At 46.7% G+C, this 8,841-nt stretch overlaps 1 long non-coding RNA gene across 1 annotated transcript; it reads right to left on the bottom strand.

Moving 5' to 3' along the window:
• Positions 1-982: 982 nt before the first annotated feature.
• On the bottom strand, positions 983-7,569 carry LOC140599945 (uncharacterized). Its single transcript, XR_012003026.1, has 3 exons — positions 7,437-7,569; positions 4,733-4,867; positions 983-1,198 (listed from the first exon to the last, which is right to left on the bottom strand). It is a non-coding gene; the product is annotated as an uncharacterized lncRNA (long non-coding RNA).
• Between the last annotated feature and the right edge of the window lie 1,272 nt (positions 7,570-8,841).

Genomic DNA, 8,841 nt, shown 5'->3' on the forward strand with positions numbered 1-8,841 from the left:
TGTTTCTTTATTTCTCCCCCCCCCCCCATCTTCCTACCTTGATAGAAGGGTGAACTCTTCTCACTGTAGCGTTCCAGCTGGTCTCTCTTTAAATCTCAGGCCGAATTTGTAGGTTTTCAGGATGATTTGAAGGTTATCTAGGTAGTTTGGTGGGGACAGGTGACTTGGGGACCCTACTCGTCTGCCATCTTGCCCCACCTCTTGCTATATATAACCATCTTGATTGCCAACAAAAGCCCTTGGCAGAGAGAACTCCATATTCACATTTTACTGATGAGCACAGTGAGGCACAGGTTTTAAAGTCTGCTACCATCAAAATAGCTAGCATCTAAACCCACGCAGTGTGACTATGAAGTTTTGTTTTGTCTTAACTAAGTCACAAAACATGGCTATGAGGTCTATCCCCTGTCCAGAGGTGCCCACAGGGAGTAAGTCCAAGAAACTCAATCCACATCCATGTAACAATTAATGCATCTTGAGCACAAAGCTGCACCCACCTCAGAACTTTCCTCTTGGCCCAGGACCTTCCACGTGCCAAGCTGTGTGTTCAGAGAACTAGGTTCATGCAAAGAGGAAGTCTCTCTAATGCACACAACAGTGCCATACAGCCTAGCTGTAGGCCCACCTTAGCCACACAGCTGTATTGATCTGTGTGGGAAGATGTTTACAAGGCTGTCTAATGCAGCACTCCTTGTAGTGAACTTGGAAAGTGGATCCATAAACTGCACTATATTCTTACATTGGGACACTAAGGAGTACTTAGAAGGATTGGACTATTTGTTTTATACATGTAGATTTTCAAACATAACACTGATTGAAAATCAAGTTGCAAATTATGTACAGGAACAAAAAACAATACTACATGTTACACACACACACACACACACACACACACACACACACAAACACACAAACACACATTCACCAAATTCATGATGATGGCTAATTCATGATGATGGCTGCTTTGGGGTTTTCGGTTTTTTTAAGATTTTATTTATTTATTCATGAGAGACAGAGAGAGAGAGAGAGAGGCAGAGACACAGGCAACGGGAGAAGCAGGCTCCACGCAGGGAGCCCGATGTAGGACTGGATCCTGGGACTCCAGGATCATGCCCTGGGCTGAAGGCAAGTGCTAAACCGCTGAGCCACCCAGGTATCCCAATGGTGGCTGCTTTTGATGAGGAGGGGATATTAGAACCTGGGGGAAGAACACAGGAGAGAGATATAAAGGTACCTTTAATGTTTTATTCACTTGAATAAGACTTGAAGCAAATATGACAGAATGTATATTAGTATTAATTCTGGGAGGGAGGCATGCAATTACTCAAAAATACAGAGTATTTTTTAAGAATGGACTTAGTGGGAACCTGGGAGTCACAGAGTTAGAAAGCCATGCTGTGAGATCAATAATTTAAATTTGATGGGGTGCCTGAGTGGCTCGGTCAGTTAAGCATACAATTCTTGGTCTCAGCTCAGGTCTTGATCTTAGGGTTGTAAGTTCAAGCCCTGTGTTGGACTCCACACTGGACATGGAGCCTACTTAAACATAATAACAATAATAATTGGAATTTCAGGATTCATGGCTTCAGAGGTGGAACGATCATGGGTGGCAGCAAGGTCTGGGGTATGGGCATTTGAGTGGGTGGCTGACACAGAGTGGAGGTGGGAATCAATGGGGTATAAGAAACAAAGAATCCAATGTGTCATCAACATGGTTATTGAAGTTTTCCAGAATGATGACAAAAGCCAGGGTGGAAAGAGACAGGTGCCAAAGTTCTCATTGAATATGGTTATAGGGCAAGGAGATTACTTGAACCAAAAATGAGGAAGGTAAGAGGGTGGAGTGTATGTGCATCAGTGGAGGAGTGGTTGTTGAAAGAAGTGAGCAGAAAGCATGCTCGGCCCATCTCCAGGCCACACATAGTGGAGGGAGAAGGAGGGCCCTGCACAGGAATCGCTGAAAAGCGGTGTCATTCAGGAAAAGCCTGGTTTCAGTTAGGTGAAGAGATAGTTACCTCAAATATCCCACTGAAATTCTAATGGTATAATTCCATGATCCAAGACCATGGGTTCAATCAATGAGCAATGGTAGGTTTTCCTGGCAAACAAATAAGCAAACAACTGGGGATGCCGTGTATTGAAAAGCACTCCAAGGGGGAGGAAATGCTGAAGGAAATTACCACAAAAACCAGGCCAGACATCAGCAAAACAGTCAGGAAATCAAGTCAGCATCGAATGAGTGAAAGGATCTGAGGGAGCAGGTAGAGGGATTCCAGAACACTGTAGGTGAAGAGGTGACTGACTGTGATTCCGTCAACAGCTCTGCAGACATATCAAAGAATGAATAGAGACAGGGGCCCACCCAAAAAGACTTGAAGGTTAGGAGTCCAGGGTGGACCCACATGACAGGGATGAACCAATATAGGAGACTTACATCCTCTTAAAGATAGAATCAGAAAAGTGACTGGACCAGAGTGAGGAAAAGAAGACAGGCAAGAGCCCAGGAAGGGGGCAGGGCTCACTGGACACCCACCAATGCCCTCTCAGGCCATTTTCAGGCTAAGGCAAACTTAGGGGCTGAGTTCCTCCAGCACTCATGCCAAGACCCACCTTCTACTCCACAGAACCAGAGCACCTCTGTACAGGGTTCACGAGCACGGTGGGAATGCTAAGACAAGAAGGCACGTGTCCTCTCAGCTCTGGCATGCCCATATTTAGAGAGTGGACTCTTCACTGATACGGGATATATTCATTTACAGAGACTCCTTTATTTATGGGCAGTATAGAATGTGTATAAAGAGAGCTGGCCACACTGATCAAGGCCTTATTCAGAAAACACATCAATCCCTTTCTGAAAAAAAAAAAAAATCACCATCCATCACACTCAGCCTGGGGCAAGGGAAGAAGACCTGAGCCTCACACGCTATATCCTGCTCTTCTCTTCTCCAAACTCCCCTCCATCTATGTTCAGGCAATCTTTTTTTCTATTCTGGATGGAGGTGGAGTAGAAAAATATTTCTTCTGTCTCATAGCATCTTCTCAGAAACGTCTGCGTCTCACACCTGCATATTTAGAAGAGAAGAATGCTGATGTCTGCACCCTCAGGTCCCTCAGTTTGAACTGAGGGGGCCCCAGAGAACACCTGCGGGAAGCCCAGAGGGCCTGGGAGAGACCTCATCAATACTGCACACATTTGCCACAGTTGTCTCTGTACCTCTAAAATGTTTCATCTCTAAGTATCTCAAAATTCAGCAAAAGAAAATCACTTCAAAGTATAAAATAGGGCAGCCCAGGTGGCTCAGCAGTTTAGCGCCTGCCTTGGGCCCAGGGCCTGATCCTGGAGTCCCGGGATTGAGTCTCGTGTCGGGCTCCCTGCATGGAGCCTGTTTCTCCCTCTGCCTGTGTCTCTGCCTCTCTCTCTATGTGTGTGTCTCTCATGAATGGATAAATAAAACCTTTAAAGAAAAATAAATAAATAAAGTATAAAATAACTGGTTATCAAATTCACCATTGCTCTGTTCGTCAGAGGAGATGATGACAATATTTGAGTACCTGAAATGGTGGGGGCAAAGGAACCCAGGGGTGAAAAAGAAAGGTTTATGGGTAACCAGTTTGATAAAATCTCCAACCCTCCCATCCCACCTTGGCACCAACACGACTCTTAGAGTGAAACATCCCATTATGTTCACTTATCAGGGAGAGAGCCATAGTGAGGAAGGAGAAGATGGGAACACTCAGGAGAGCTTTGACAAGGCACCAACCACCAAGGTCATAACTGGCCTGGCTTTAGACATGTCTGCCTTCTCCCCCTACAAGGCAAAAACAGAGTAGAAGCAGAGTTCTTTTAGATTTCTGCACAGCCTGGCATATAGAAAGCTAAGTGGTAACATTTCCTTCATTGTGCTGGGGAATTCATATGTGCATTCTGCCCAAAGTGATCCCATCCAGGCCTGGGACCTCTCCCTGGCCACTACCTCCCCGGAAGAAACTCAGTCCTCCCTCAACAAATTCCAACCTCCCTTCACTAGCAGACCCTCGGTCACATCTTTCAAAGTTCATTCCCTTTTGAAATGTGGCTGCCTGTTTCAGATCAGCAGCTCAAAATGGTTATAGGATGTATGTTATCTCAAATGCCAAGTGAATATTAATAGTTAATAACACCTATCCCTTTTAGAACATTTACTATGTGCTAAGAATTTAATCACAATAATTCTGTGAGGTACTATTCTTACTCGTATTTTGCAGATGAAAAACAGAACTACAGAGAGGTTAAGCAGCTTTTCCAAAGACACGAAGCTAGCAGTAAGTGGCAGAAGCAAGATCTGAGCCCACGCAATCTAACATAAGCCAAAACTATTATTAAACCACTATGTAATTCTGCCCCTTGTAGAGATCAGAATAGTCAATATCATGGTTAAATATATGTAATTTACAGTTTGCCACTGGCCCTGCTTCCTTATGAATCCTAACTCCTTTTCCCTCGATGTAAACATTTGATACTTTTAGCCTTCACATCTAAAAGGCAACAGAGTGCCTTGTTATCTTGTCATAACGGAGTAAAAACAAGGTCTCAGTGGGACCACGGCCCATGTTAAGCTCAGGAGCAGTCAGATTCTGTAGTCATGTCTGCATGAAGGCTCCCAACTGTGCAGACCAGACAGCTGGTGTTAGCACCAACAGAATTCAAGCGTCCAGAAGGAGACAGAGCAAGATTTGAGAAACAGATACTTACAGTGTTCATTCCATCAGCAATTATTTCTAGAGCCTTTAGTAGCTGATACTGTACTGCATTCTGGGGGTACGAAAGGAAACCAGACAGGGTCCTTACCGTCTAGCAGCATTTATTAGAGGACATGCTAGAATGAGACTGAAAATAAACAAGCAAGCAATAAGAAACAGGGCATGGTGACAAAATAACCAAAAGAACCTCTTTCATATGGAGCATTCAAGAACCTAGTAAATTGGAGATGCTTGAAGATAAGCAGATGGATACATAGGTCCTAATGACATGTTGTCCTTACGGCCCTCATGCCAGCTTCCCGGGAACTTCTGTATTTAAGAATAGTTTGTGATGCTGTGATGCAACCCTCTTGACCTGGTGCTCCAAGCCCTGTGCTAGCACCGCCCTGCCTATCTACCATCTTCCCACAGCACTCCCAAACACACCCTCTCTCAATTCTACTCTGGCTCATCTCTCATTGTCCCACAACACCCCAGCCACCCCCCCCCACACCCTGGTGGGTCTCTCCCCTATACCTTGTAATTCTCAACCCCAGGCTTCCTCATTCTTATCCACCACAGGCTTACCAAGCTCCCCTGTCCTCCAAACTACTAGTTCTCAATTAATTACCTACATGGAGCCTTCTGTCCTTGACTGCTGCCCCACAAGCACCATAACCCAGGACTTTAACACCAGGGATCACAATCTCCTGGCAAATGGGCAGGAAAGAGACACAGCACACGTCCTGAGCTCCCAGCGCTGGAGGCTGAGAGAGTGATTCAGGCTCAGAGAGCAGTTCAAGGGGACCAAGCAGAATGCCCAAGGAGAACAGTTTCCAAGGAAGAGGACACAGTCTCCAGTCAAGTGGACACATCTCAACAACTGCGAAGACACAGTTGTAGAGGAGAATTAAGTAAGGGTCAAAGTAGGGCATCCAATCAAAGCTAGGAGTAGAGGCCAAAGCATAAGCCCGGTCTCACAGACTGGTCCAACACACTGTGGAGGAAATGCAGAACCATGACTAGAGTTAACCCAGGAGGGGCACCGTGTATCAGCCAGCAGCAAAAGGAATCTGGGTAGAGTCTGGGCATGGGTGAATACGTTTGAGACCTAATTCCAATTCCAAGATGTAAGTGGAGATCATCAGTGGACTTGTTTGGGGGTAAATAGGGAAAGCAGATGAAAGAGAGGAAATGAAGACCAAAAATGTTTATAGATAGATCATTGGTCCCTTAGTTGGAGGGGCCATGCCTCAATTCTAGCCTCTACAGCACACAACAAAATAAATATTTACTGATTGTATTAAAAAGAAAGATCACAGGCAGTTCTGGTATTACCCAATGGGTGGAAATATGCAAGCTGACCTGAGTCATCACCTAAGCAGGCTGTGTTATGGTGCAGCTTTACAAAAAGGCACCATCACCTTGGCAAACACAGTAGTAATGTCATCTGACACATAAACACGGAGCTAGGAATGAGGCTGTAAGGAACACCAACTTGCCAGGAGCCCCAATTAAGACCTTAAAGAAGTCATTTCAGTTCTCTGAGCCTTGCTACCTTATCTATAAAAGGGTACATAGTGTAACTGCTGCAAATTTTTCATAGTCTCTAGAACACCCCTCCCCCAGATCTCTGCGTAGCTAAGTTCATTTCTTCTGAATCTTTGCTCAAATGTTGCTCTTAGCCTACCCTCTTCAATACTGCAAACTGCCCATCCCAGCAACCCCATCCCCATACACTCAAGTTCACACTCTTCTTTTTCATGACACTTCTAACAAACTATATAACTTCTTTACTTATTATCTTTATTGCTGCCTGCTAGATTGTAAGCTCTGTGAGGTCAAGGATCTTTGTTCTAGTTCACTGATGTACATCGCGTCTTTGAACAGGTCTGGAACAAAGTAGGCATCCAATAAATGTTTATCGAATGAATTACATGCGTGAGTCCACTAATAGACACCAAAATCTTGTGAAAGAAAAAGAGCAGGATAATAAATCATTTGTATTCTCCGTGAGGCCAGGGCTCCTGCCCACAGCTGCATGCGTGCCTACACCCCTTCCCCCATACCTGTACCATCCTGCGGGCCGCAGAAGCCCTGGTGACATTACAGGACTCAAAGGGCAAACACGCCCGCGGGGCTCTGGGGCCATCTGCTGGCAGCTCTATTTAGCTGCCGCCTAAGCAATCACAGTGAAAGGACCTTTCCCTGGAGTGGCGCTGCCCAACACCTCCGCAGGGCGGCGAGGACCGCCGGCCCGGGACACACCGCAGGAAGGGGCTGGCCTGCGAGTCGGGCTTCCAGAAACTCCTGGGAGGGTCGGAGCCGCCTCCGAAGGGCCCAGGCCCCCCCAGCACTACGGCAGTAACAGCAGCAGGAGCACCACGTGCCGCCCGAAGCGCTGCGCACTATTTCATTGGGCCCTTTGCTGGTGCCGTTGTCACCATCTTATAGATGAAGTAAGTTTCCTTTACAAATAGAGGTTTTCAAAGCAAAAGACCAAATGTTGCCGTTTAAGTAAAGCAGCAAAAACATTCACACTAAAGTATCAGTAAAAGACGTCAGGACGGGCGTGTGCACGAGCTTGAAGGACGCCTCCAACGTGCGCGGCTCGTCCTGCCGTCCCCGCCGCCCCGGCCAGCCCCGCCGCCCCGCCGCCCCGCCGCCCCGCCGCCCCGCCGCCCCGCCGCCCCGCCGCCCCGCCGCCCCGCCCTTACCTCCCGGGTGGGGGAGCGGCTGGGGGCACGCGGGAGCGCTCGGCACCGCTCGGCGACTGACGCCCGGGGTCTCCCGCGCCGCCGCGGGCCGCCTCCGCTCCGACCCCGAGCAGCCAGGGCTTCCGGCCGGCGGGCGGCGGCGCCCCCTGGTGGCCGCTGCCTCCTCAGCCCCCCCGCGGCCGGGCTTCTTGGTTTCCCAAGCGGAGGATGCGCGACGCGTGGAGGTGCTTCCTACACCTCCAACAGGGTGTGACTTACTTATTCTTGCGCGTGCTAGACAAAAACTACACCTGCTGCAACAAAGCCCATGTATCTTAAATATCATCCAAGTATAAGAGTAAGTTCTTTGTGTGTCCATGTATAAAATCTGGTTTTATTTGTAGGGTATTAAAGACGAAAAAATCCAGGGCTAAGCTAGTAAATGGGTACATCAACCCCTAGCAATTAAACAGTCCCGCTTACTACTAGCTTTATCTTTTTTAAGTTGGTATCTTAATTCCAGTTAGTCAACACACAGTGTTATGTTAGTTTTAGGTGTACGGTATAGTGATACATCGCCCAGTGCTCCCCACAGCAAGCGCCCTCCTGAATCCCCACATCTATGCACCCCATTACCTCCCCTCTGGTGACCATCAGTGTGTTTCTACATTGAGTCCTTTCTTGTTTGGTCTTTCTGTCTCTTATTTTTTTTCCCCCCTTTGCTTGTTTATTTCCTAAATTCCACGCATGAGTGGAATCATATGGTATTTCTCTTTCTCTGACTTATTTCACCTAGCATTATGTTCTCTAGCTCCAAACATGTTGTGAAGTTAGCAGTTATCAGTGATTTAAAGAAAGTATTAGGGGCACCTGGGAGGCTCAGTCCTTTCAGTATCTGGCTTCAGCTTAGGTCATGATCTCAGGGTCCTGGGATCCAGCCAGGATTAGGGATCCCTGCTTAGGCCGGAGCCTGCCTCTCTCTCTGCTGCTCCCCCTGCTTGTGCGCTCACTTGCTCTCTCTTTCTCTCTCTCTCTCTCTCTCTCTCTCTCTCTGTTAAATAAATAAAATATTTTTTAAAAAAAGAAATAAAAATATTAAATAAATAATAAATATATTGCAAAAAGTCATGAAACAGACTCTCGAATAACTAACATCAGAGGAAATGACCAGCCCAACAAGGACAATCAAGGGAATACATACATGTGATGGTTACTTTTTTTTATTGGAGTTCAGTTTGTCAACATATACCATATCACCGTAAGCCTCACCCCATGTCATGTATTGTAACACCCATACGGGTCTTCAAACAGAGTCAGTGCCACCACTGCGGAGATGTCTGCCATTTTCTAGGGAAGCCATTCCTTAGGGTAGACAGGTAACCATCCCACATGGACATAAAATCCCATATCTAGAATTCATGCATAT

Source organism: Vulpes vulpes, chromosome 8 (assembly GCF_048418805.1).
Source record: "Vulpes vulpes isolate BD-2025 chromosome 8, VulVul3, whole genome shotgun sequence".
Taxonomy (NCBI): domain Eukaryota; kingdom Metazoa; phylum Chordata; class Mammalia; order Carnivora; family Canidae; genus Vulpes; species Vulpes vulpes.